Here is a 10267-nt window from a genome sequence, read left to right on the forward strand (position 1 = left end):
ATGGATCGAGTCGACTGAAGAAAAATTGCTAGTTATCAACAAAGAGATTATTGGTCCAAGACAATGCATGACCAGCATGCAAAAGCCAGTCGGAAACAACATCAACTCCTTCCTCACTCAAGCCTCAGTCCATTCGGGGGCTAATGATGGAGTCATGTACCTAGGGTAGGGTCATAGACCTGATCTAAATACCCTACCCAAGGACACCCTTAGAAGAGATCACCTTCCAGTCGACTTACGAGGACTCCACTCGACTGACTTGAAGGACTCAACCATGAAGACTCACTCGACCACCAGAAGGTCAAGTGGCACTCTGTATTACAACGGTCTGTAATTAAGTAGACTTTATGGTAGTTAAGACACTTTATGTGGGGCGTTACCAGTAACACCCCAGACTTAATGTACTTCAAACCCTGCATTACTGAGGGCCGGAGGGTTCTGGCAGGCACTATATAAGCCACCCCCACCTCAGTGTGAGGGGTTCGCACCCCTGTAATTCATATACACATAATCCACTCGACCGCCTCCGGGCTCCGAGATGTAGGGCTTTTACTTCTTCCGAGAAGGGCCTGAACTCGTACATCTCTTGTGTTTACAACCTCTCCATAGCTAGGACCTTGCCTCTTCATACCTACCCCCCACTCTACTGTCAGACTTAGAACCCCGACAGGGGGCGGCGAGGGTTTGTTGTCGATATGGGTGGAAGAGGATGGCCAATGTGCCACCGACTAGTGGGCCAGGGGGAGGAGTAGGCGCGCGTCGCAATCGTCCGCTTCGTATCCGCGCCGACGCAAGTCACGCTCAAAATTGGGCCGACAATGGGTCGGCAGGCAGAAGAAAAGCGGACGCGCGTCCGTTTTGGATCGACGCGTTGGGCCGACTTTTCTGTCCACACGGACCCAAACCGACGCGCGCAAACGAAATGGGTTGGCGTGTTGGAGTTGCTCTTAGGTACCATGGAACTGCGTCCCCCCAAAAAAGGTACCATGGAATTGCGGGTAATGTAAATTGTTCGATCAAGTAGTACAGTTTGAAGTGAACATGAGAGAAACCTAAAGTACAAATTAGGCAAATAAGTCGGAAGTAGTTGAGGGAAACCCTCCTTTTGAAGACCAGAGCTATGCCTAGGCGAGTAAAAGAAAAGAAAACTCAAGTGATCAAAGAGCGCTCCAGATCTAAATAAACTGCTTTGGCTCGGAATGCAAGCGGAATTACTCTTTAGTAATGTACATTTATCTTCTGGTGAGAAAACAATTTTATAAATGCACATGTATTAGTTTGAAAAAAAGTTAGTTCCACGAATCGTACTCGATTGGTAGTGCATTTTTCATGGTTCCAAGCTCCAAGCATTTGAAACAAAAAATATTGGGGATCAAGATTAGCCACCAAAAATGTCTCACTCGACGAGAGTTTACATGCGTCCACATGTAGACATCCATGGGCTAACCGGGTTGGTAGTTTTTCTGTAGGTTTTCCTTGTCAAACCAACCGTACTCATGGGAAGTTTGTTTCTTGGCAGAATGCTTAAATCATCTAAAGTTGGGAGGCAACGAGAATCATTCTTTTCCAGAAGCCATAATGTCAATGTCATATAAGCTACACACCACCTCTACCAATATCCTCTAGTGAACCAGGGGTTTTCTCACCAAAATTGAGGGCAACTAGAGTAAATAGCATAAAACTACTACTTTACAGGTTAGGGTTTCAAAAAACTACCGGTTTTTGATTTTTCTCAGATAACTACCAAGTGAGTGGTCGGCTGATTCAGAAAACCCTAAACATTCGTTGCTAGCGATTTAAACTGTTTTATGACAGGTCGGGCCCACCCCTAAACAATCCGTTTGTTTGACCATTTTGTTTGACCGTTACCTTACATGTGGGACCCACGTGTAAGTTGTCTCTTCTTTCTCTATCTTTTCTTCTCTCCTCTAGCTCTTTCTTCTTCCTCCCCACTGCCCGACTACCCCCACCCGCCGACGGCCACCTCACCATCCGCCGTGTGCTAAGACAAGGACAACGGCGAGAACGAAGGCCGTGCGGAGGAGCAGCTGCATCGCAGGAGCACGGTCCGCTGCCAACCATGTGCCATGGCCAGGAGCGCGCCCGCGACGCCAAGGAGCAAGGGCCGCCGCCAAACAGCGTGAAGGAGAATGGGCCGCAACCAGCCGCAGCAAGGAGCACGGGCCGACGCCAGTCGCGCCCTGTCCAGGGGCTCAGGCTGCCGCGCACAGGAGCACGAGCCACTGTGCGCCTTGGCCAAGAGCAGTGGCAACGGTTGGCAGGGAACTCTGCCACCCAGTCTGGCGCCCGCCTCACGCCGAGGAACGCGGCGGCCGAGCCGCCTCCTTTCGCCTTGCCGGCGACCTGGCCGTCGGCGAGCTGCCGGCGTCGTTTCTCTGGGCGAGTTATCCTCAAGGGACCGATTGCTTTTTCTAAAAACATCCAAGGACCCGATTGCTTTTTACTGAGAACTTACAGGGGTTGTCTGTAAATGTGTAAAAGAACAGATTTTTTATATTAGAATATGACAAAGGGACACTGACATGTGGACCCCACATGTAAGGTAACAGTCAAACAAATGGTTTTCTTACATGCGGGTCCCAACTGTCATAATCGCGATCAATTTTAAAGCACTCTATGATTAGGGTTTTTTGAAACAGCCGACCGCTCATTTGGTAGTTATCTAAGAAAAATTTAAAACCGGTAGTTTTATGAAACCCTAGCCTGTAAAGTAGTAGTTTATGCTATTTACTCCGGCAACTAGCTAGCCATGCAGTAAAGTGGACACTGGGCTAGCACACTAAACGTACTGCTCGGGTATTTTACCAAGTGATCTTACAATTATCGAACCCACCTGTGTGCTCAGATGCATGATTTATGGACATCTACACACTTCTATCTTCTCGTTGTAAAATAGATGCAGATTTAGAATAGAGATTGTGAATTCTAATATGGAGCAGCATCAGCATGACAAATAGACATGCAAGAACTATTGTTACACTTGGTGGTATGAAAGTTTGCTATAAATTAAGATATATGTGATAATCCACTAATTGAAGGCATCTTTATTAAACATCCGGCTGATGTGCTCTATAAAATGATCATCTTCCTGCAGCTATGGAAGCCACTAAGAAAGTCCAAGGAGGCCGCGTCCATGGAAATAATCTTCCATAGCTTCCGACTTCATGCCAAGAAGCTCACAGAGGTACCCCACAACGTTAGTGGATGATCGTCGAGGATCTTTAGCGTGTCAAGTCAAGTCGTGTCTTGTGTTGACCTGCGTGCTTTTGACCCCGCGTGGTTTGTATCGAACAGTGTTTTTATTTTCCTTGCCTTGTCGAACCTATTTTTTTTTGAAACGCGGTCCCTTAGGGCCCGATTCATTAAAAAAGGTAGAAGAGAGGTGCCCAGTTAATTAACGGAAAACCGGGCGAAAACCGTCAACATGCCCGCAAAAACAAGGCACACAGGGCGACCTGGCAACCCACACAAGAACGCACACACGCCATCGAAGAGAAAACCACGAACAAGCGTCGAGGCCTGCGTCGGTCGATGCCAAACAGTCCACCGCACACGCCGACGACCAGGCAGCTCCGACTCTGTCGACGAGCATTGTAGGGGGAAAGCGCTGGGCCTGCGTCGAGCCGGCACCGGAGCAGACCACCCGTCTCGTGTCATCGTCTCGTGTCGAACCTTTTTATCTTTTGTAAATTTGATGAATTTGCTACAATTGTTTGAGCAGACGTTTTGAAGATTTGCCAAAATAAACTTTTTATGGTAGGGGATTTGTTAGATGAGCAACTGTGATTTCCAAAAAAATATGTAGAGAGAAATGAGATAGGAAGAAAGTTTTAGACTTTTAGGACAAGGGGCCTGGTAGAGATGCTCCTAGATGATGCACAACTAAATTCACCTATGGATAATTATAATAGTGATATACCGTGTGTGTGAGCAATACTAGTGATTTCAATGTGTAGTAGTACTCTCTGCCATCGGTACACATAAATATGTCAAGGTTGACAGGATGTTGTTGTGAAACTAGTACATAACCTCTAGCCAGTGCGAGCTGCACCGGTCGAAATCTCGTCGGCCCTCACGCAAACACCGATCAACACTAGAACTCACAGCACATGAATACAACAAGTTGAAGTTAGCGAGAGGCGCATATGTCTCGTGCCTTGTAGTTTTGTTTGTTGCTTTCGTAAATTTCTGGCGCTTTAGAACTCACAACTACCGCTGCTTACAAGTGCACCCACAACCCAATGAGACCTACTCAGATTAGTACCTGAAGTTTGAAACTAGGTAGCTAGGATACTGAACACTACTACGGAGACTAGGAGGACACCGTTTAGTCCTCATGGCATGCAAGCCGACTCAATGCTAAACTTTCATATCGACTATTACGTCTGCATTACCCTGACGAAAAACTGACTAGCTCCCTAACTCCACTCATCAAAATAATAATAAAAATAATACTACATCTCTACGTACCAACGCCATTAGATCCAAAAACAAGCGTGGTCTCAACGATGCAGGAAAACCATTTTGGTCGGGCACATGGGAAGAGAGGCGTTGCTTTGTGTGTGCTTGAACGAGCCACACGAGGACGAGGGCGTTCATGCACATGTGTAAGTACGTCCCTCTGCTTGTCTGCAGGCTGCACCACGAGCCTACATAAACTTCTCCAACCAACAGCGTGTCATAGAGGTACAGGTGTGAGCGAGCTAGAGGTACCTGATAAACGCAATTATAGAAGGAGCTAAATAATTACCATGGCAAACAGTGCCAAGCTCGCGGTAATGTTCGGCATGGTTCTACTTTTCCTTCAGGTGTCGTGCGGCATTTCCGGGCGCCACGCCGCAGGGACGACGAAGTTCGAGCTTCGAAGCGGTGATGACGGTGAACGGCTTCCAGCAAGGAGAGGGGGGGCGGCGGCCCGGCGTCGTGGACGGCCAGTACCACAGCGACGAGGAGTACGTGGTGTCGCTGTCTTCGGAGTGGTACGCCGGCGGGGCCCGGTGCGGCAAGACCATCCGCATCGCCAACTCTGGCAATCTTCACATAAACGCCATGGTCGTCGACGAGTGCGCCGGCTGCGACAACGAGGTGGGCGCATCCATCCATATCTGGCGTAACTTCGGTCTTGACCCCAGCCTCGGCCAGGCGGACATCAAGTGGTCCGACCTTGACACGTCTACCTGAAGAAAACATGCCATTCGTACCATCGAGTGGTTCCGCTACGGCCGGTGACCAGATCGTTGTTGTTCCGGGTGAATCGAGTTATTAATTTGCTTTCAACTTTCAGCTTTGAAGTCGATCGGTATATGGGGGTATGCATGCTGTGTCAGCATCGTTACTATGCCCGGCCGTCTCCGAGGCAGAGGTAGCTGTAATGTGACAAACGTACATGCGTGCTGTATAGGGGTAATCTGCTTATTTTGTACTCCCTCCGTCCGGGTTTATTAGGCCTAAAGACAACTTTAACTGTACTCTCTCACATAGTAATTTGCTCACATAAATAAATCCTGACGGAGGTAGTAAGCGTTAATCGGTGCAAGTACATGCGTGTGTTTGGTCAGTTTATCATGATCACAGCTTGCTATCCCCTATGAGCAGTGCATACCTTTTTCTGTGTTGTGACTTGTGAGGGATAGCATACCTTGTACTGCTAAGAGTGTTTAGTGAACGCTCTTATATCTCTTCACACATGGAGTAATATATTTCAATATCCTTCCATAACAAGCATTCTAGCTTCATAAAAAAAAAATTGTGTTGGCTGAGTCTTCGAGTTGAGTCCCCGTGACAACATATTTTAACATTTAGGAAATAATCATCTTAGCCGAGTCCCCATGACAAATCTGTTATATTATTAAACAGGAGTCAAACCATCCGTCGTGTTTTTTTTTTTTGCCAAAGCATCATGTGCTTTCACATTGCTAAATTATCAAATACAACAAAACTTATGTATTTGCAGTTTTTATTATCATATATCCTAGCTTGTACAACGTGTATTACAGAACGCAAACGACAATCACCCCAGTAGGCTAAATCATGAGAACTGAGTGTAGCTCAGATGGTTAGGCTCCTTGTGTTGCAACCAACTCAACATGATTCAAGTCCTAGACTTGGCACTAGTGTTTGCATTTTTCTGGATTTATTTTCGACTTTTTGACGATGTTCGTTAGTGAAAGGAGACTTTCCATCAACTACGGGACGCATGTGGTTACTTCATCAATCTCAAGATGTGATGCTAGCTCAGAATCTCGGAGGTGCTCATAGGATAGGGCGTGCATGGTGTGTTCTTAAGGGTGAGTGTATGTGTGTACATGTTGGCATATATGGTTGTATTGTCTTCAAATAAAGTCAGCTAAATCATAGTAGGCTGGTTCGAGGGTCGACGTCGCATTCCATGACGCCGGGTCGTTCGACCAAGATCATGGGTCGGGGTCGAGACAGGATCGACGTGATTCGACAGTGGGGACGCAGCCTAATACAACACAAGGTGAACCCATTGGGGAACAAGGGACGCAGTGGGAAGAGAGGAAGGAGCTGTAGATGAAGGGGAAGAACATGTAACTCGTTGTCCATGTCGTAGGGCAATACATCACTCAAGTACCTAACTACTCCCTCCGTAAAGAAATACAAAGGGAGTACTAGCCTAGTTCAAGACACACACAATATCCGACGCTGGGCCGCCGAGAGTAATAGCGCTAGTGCCACTAGGGCCACTAACTTGGAAGTCACTTCGCACAACCTCTCCAACACCGTCGAGTAGGACCGTGAGGCCAATGAAGACGTCATTATCGTTGCTGAGGAAGCCACCGCTGATCAATGCAGCCTTCTTAAGAGTCTCTCCTAATGCTCTGTCTGATTCTGCCCAGCTGGTACGTGACAATGCTGATGACGTCGTCATGATTGTTGCGGAAGCCCCCTTCGTAGCCGCCATCGATAGCCGGAAGGCCCAGACGGTTCCCCACGCCTCCCATGCTCACGAAGAGGTTCTTCCAGTCCGTTCTGCCACAACACTTCTTGGCCGTGCATGAAGCAGAGCAGAAGGAGGGCCGGGAAACAAGAGTGGCACAACACTTCTTGGTCGTGGCCTTGCATTCTACTTGCTCTCGAGTTTGCATGCTAATGGGGATATGTTGTTGCTGCGGCACTTGTGGTGTTGTGGAGCTTGAGGTTTAAATAGACGGTGGAGGAGTACATAATGCGGAGCAACTACTATGGTGATTGTCTTTTCTGGAATCAATAAGAGTAAATTTCAAACCGTTCTTTTTTTCCCTAGTAATGAGGGATTGGGCAACCATTTCTTTATTGACAGGTTTTTTATGGGGATTTTTTTATTGCCAGTTTGTATGGTCACGCCCAAGGCCGATCATATATATCTGATATTTTGAGAGAGTGTTCCAAACAAACCGGCCTTTCTTTTTACTCTATCTACAGTTCTACTCCCTTCGTTCCATATTACTCGTCGCTGATTTAGTATAACTTTGTACTAAATCAGCGACGAGTAATATGGAACGGAGGGAGTACAAGAGATGGTCACCGACAGTACCATGAGCCTATGAAGTGCCAAGTTCATCAAGGCATTTCCCTCTTGAAAAAATATACTTGCAACTTGAGACTGTTAAGTACCATGTAATTGTGTTCCTGGATGAAAAATAAATACTATGAAATTGTGTATAACATAGGTTGCTGGATCGAATGACAGAGTTTGGTATGAACATCAGAGAAACCCAGGTTAAAATTAGGCAATTCAGTTCAGACTATTTTGAAACTCACACATCTCCCCAAATGACAACTAATTACTATTTAAATTACACAAATATTGTAGCACAATTCATCTTTTTTTAGGAAAGCAGCCTACTTTATTACTGATCAATCACATTGCTTATTCCCTCCGTTTTTATTTACTCCCCATATTAGGTTTGCCTGAACTCAAACTTTATATAATTTTAACAAGTTTGTAGAAAAATATATTAACATATACATCACCAAATATATATCATTGGATTCACCATTGCATATATTTTCACATCATATACAATTTTTCACTGTAAATGTTCATATTGTTTTCTACTAATTTGGTTAAAGTTTATTAAATTTGACTTCAGTCGAAATTAATATGCGAAGTAAATAAAAACAGAGGGAGTACATAGCAAGAGTACTAGACAATTTTTAGCTAAATTATGAGCATCTATATTACATTCTCTCCTCTCATGGCAGAACTTGACATCTCGCATGCCTGAAAGAATCACCTGCACTTCCTTTATTGTAGGACAATTCATCTTGACCTCAATATTTGGTAAAATAAAAACATCTTGAAGGCCTATATTTGGCCCAATGCTTTGTTAGAAAGAAAGAACCTTGACACACTAAGCCCAACACCTTGGCTATAGTTGGATAGTACTCCCTCCATTCCAAAATAAGTGACTCAAAACTTACTCAACTTTGTACTAACATTAGTACAAAATTGAGTTATTTTTGAGTCACTTATTTTAGGACGGAGGGAGTAGTAGATTGAACAATACAACCTCAGTTTCAGCAACAAGCCGTGTGACTCCGACGGCACAGAAAAATAGCTTGGTCAGGAAGGATTCTGGGACACAACACGTCATGGCCAAGTAGTCGTTGATAGTAGGAGGGATTCTGGGACCCCTGCCTCCTTCGAATGCTCTAGTGCCCACCGATAGTTCTCCGGTCCGGTACATCCATCACCTCCTGCTCGTCTCACTCCATAGCCGTCCTCATCGTGGAAATGCCATCTGCGGCCTCCATGCCGACGCACACGCACCCCGGCTGCACCTCCACCGACCATATTGACGCGTTCTTCAACCTCTTTACCACTATGTCCTCATTTACGCCCAGGTCCGCTCCAGTTGTCGTATGTCTCTACCTGAAGGTCACTTTCGCTAGAGCAGTGGTGTCGCCATCTGTGGCTTTGGCTCTTGATGTGCATCACAGTGGTGTCATGGTCGTTACAAAAGTTCATGATGTGGATCGGCCCTGTGACCACTCGCCGGCAGCACCCATGCACGCCAAAGAGGGCAGGATAAGCTCTTGGTAGTTACAAACATGTACTCCTCAAAGTTAGTACAAAATGGCCATGATACCTACACAAAGAGTCATCTATTTTGAAACGGAGGAAGTACGTCAGACGGCCCTGACCCCTCATCATTGTGTAGGTATCATGGCTGTTGGAGAGGAACACAACACTGTCTCCTAGGTCGGTGCCGTTGAGCACCATGGCTGCTACCAATGTTGCATGATACGCACGGACATTTGCAGCGGTGTTTTTGTGGGCAGGGCAGCAGTGGATCGGGTGGTTGCACCGTATGCATAGGGCAACCCCACGCAGGAGGCTCTTGTTGTTAGTAGGGATGCAGAGCGATGCCCGATCCACCCCGCTTCCAAGTCAAAAAAAATCACGTTATAATTCTTCGAGGCAGATTTAGCTTAGTTTGAACTAACTTCATGTTTATGCAGGCATATGCGGGAAGTATAAAATGTATCTTTTAGGGTGCACCTGCCCATTAGGTATCTGAAAAAAGCATTTCGTTTAGTTGATTTTGTTTTCAGTCATTAGATGAGGTTCTCCTTCCTCTGGCGGCTCACAATTTAACCCCCTCCCCCCGCGGTCGTGCACACACGATCTATTTCTCCTCGTGCCTACCCCGCCTAACCTTCCTCTCCCTCCCCTGGGGGCACTTCCGTGCGCCGCCTCGGCGCCCCTCCCCCACAGTCTATGTACTCCAATTGTTGTTGGTTCCCGCTGCCGCGACCATCTCTCTAAACGCCCTGACTTGCAGTGCAGCAACTACGGCAACACCTGCACCCTTGACCCACATCATCAAATTTTAGACTGGCTCCCACCAGCTATCGCCGACTCCGGCTCATGCATGGGTCGGCCTCGCTGTGGCCGGCGCTCGTTGCTGTCACTAGTAACGCCTTCCCAGCTTCTGGCCTCACCATGGCCGACGCTCGGCACTTGCTCTCCCCACTTCGTCCTAGCATTTGGCTCGCGCGCAGCGGAAATCGATCGAAGCGAAGACAAATTTCAGGTACCTAATGTTTAGCAAATGTGGTATTTGTATTTGACAGGTAGTGTTTGGTTGTCCATGTGCGGTACTCCCTCCGTTTCTTTTTAGTATGCGTATGAAGTTTGGTCAAAGTCAAACTTTATCAACTTTGACTAAGTTTATAGGAAAAAATATCAAGATTCACAGTATGAAATTAATATTATTAGATGCATCATGAAATTGAT

General features: G+C 46.5%; 1 pseudogene; it reads left to right on the forward strand.

Annotated features, from left to right (window-relative positions):
* The first annotated feature begins 4772 nt into the window (after positions 1 to 4772).
* Positions 4773 to 5202, forward strand: LOC119310376 (annotated as a pseudogene).
* Positions 5203 to 10267: the final 5065 nt, after the last annotated feature.

This window comes from Triticum dicoccoides, chromosome 5B (assembly GCF_002162155.2).
Source record: "Triticum dicoccoides isolate Atlit2015 ecotype Zavitan chromosome 5B, WEW_v2.0, whole genome shotgun sequence".
Lineage (NCBI taxonomy): Eukaryota > Viridiplantae > Streptophyta > Magnoliopsida > Poales > Poaceae > Triticum > Triticum dicoccoides.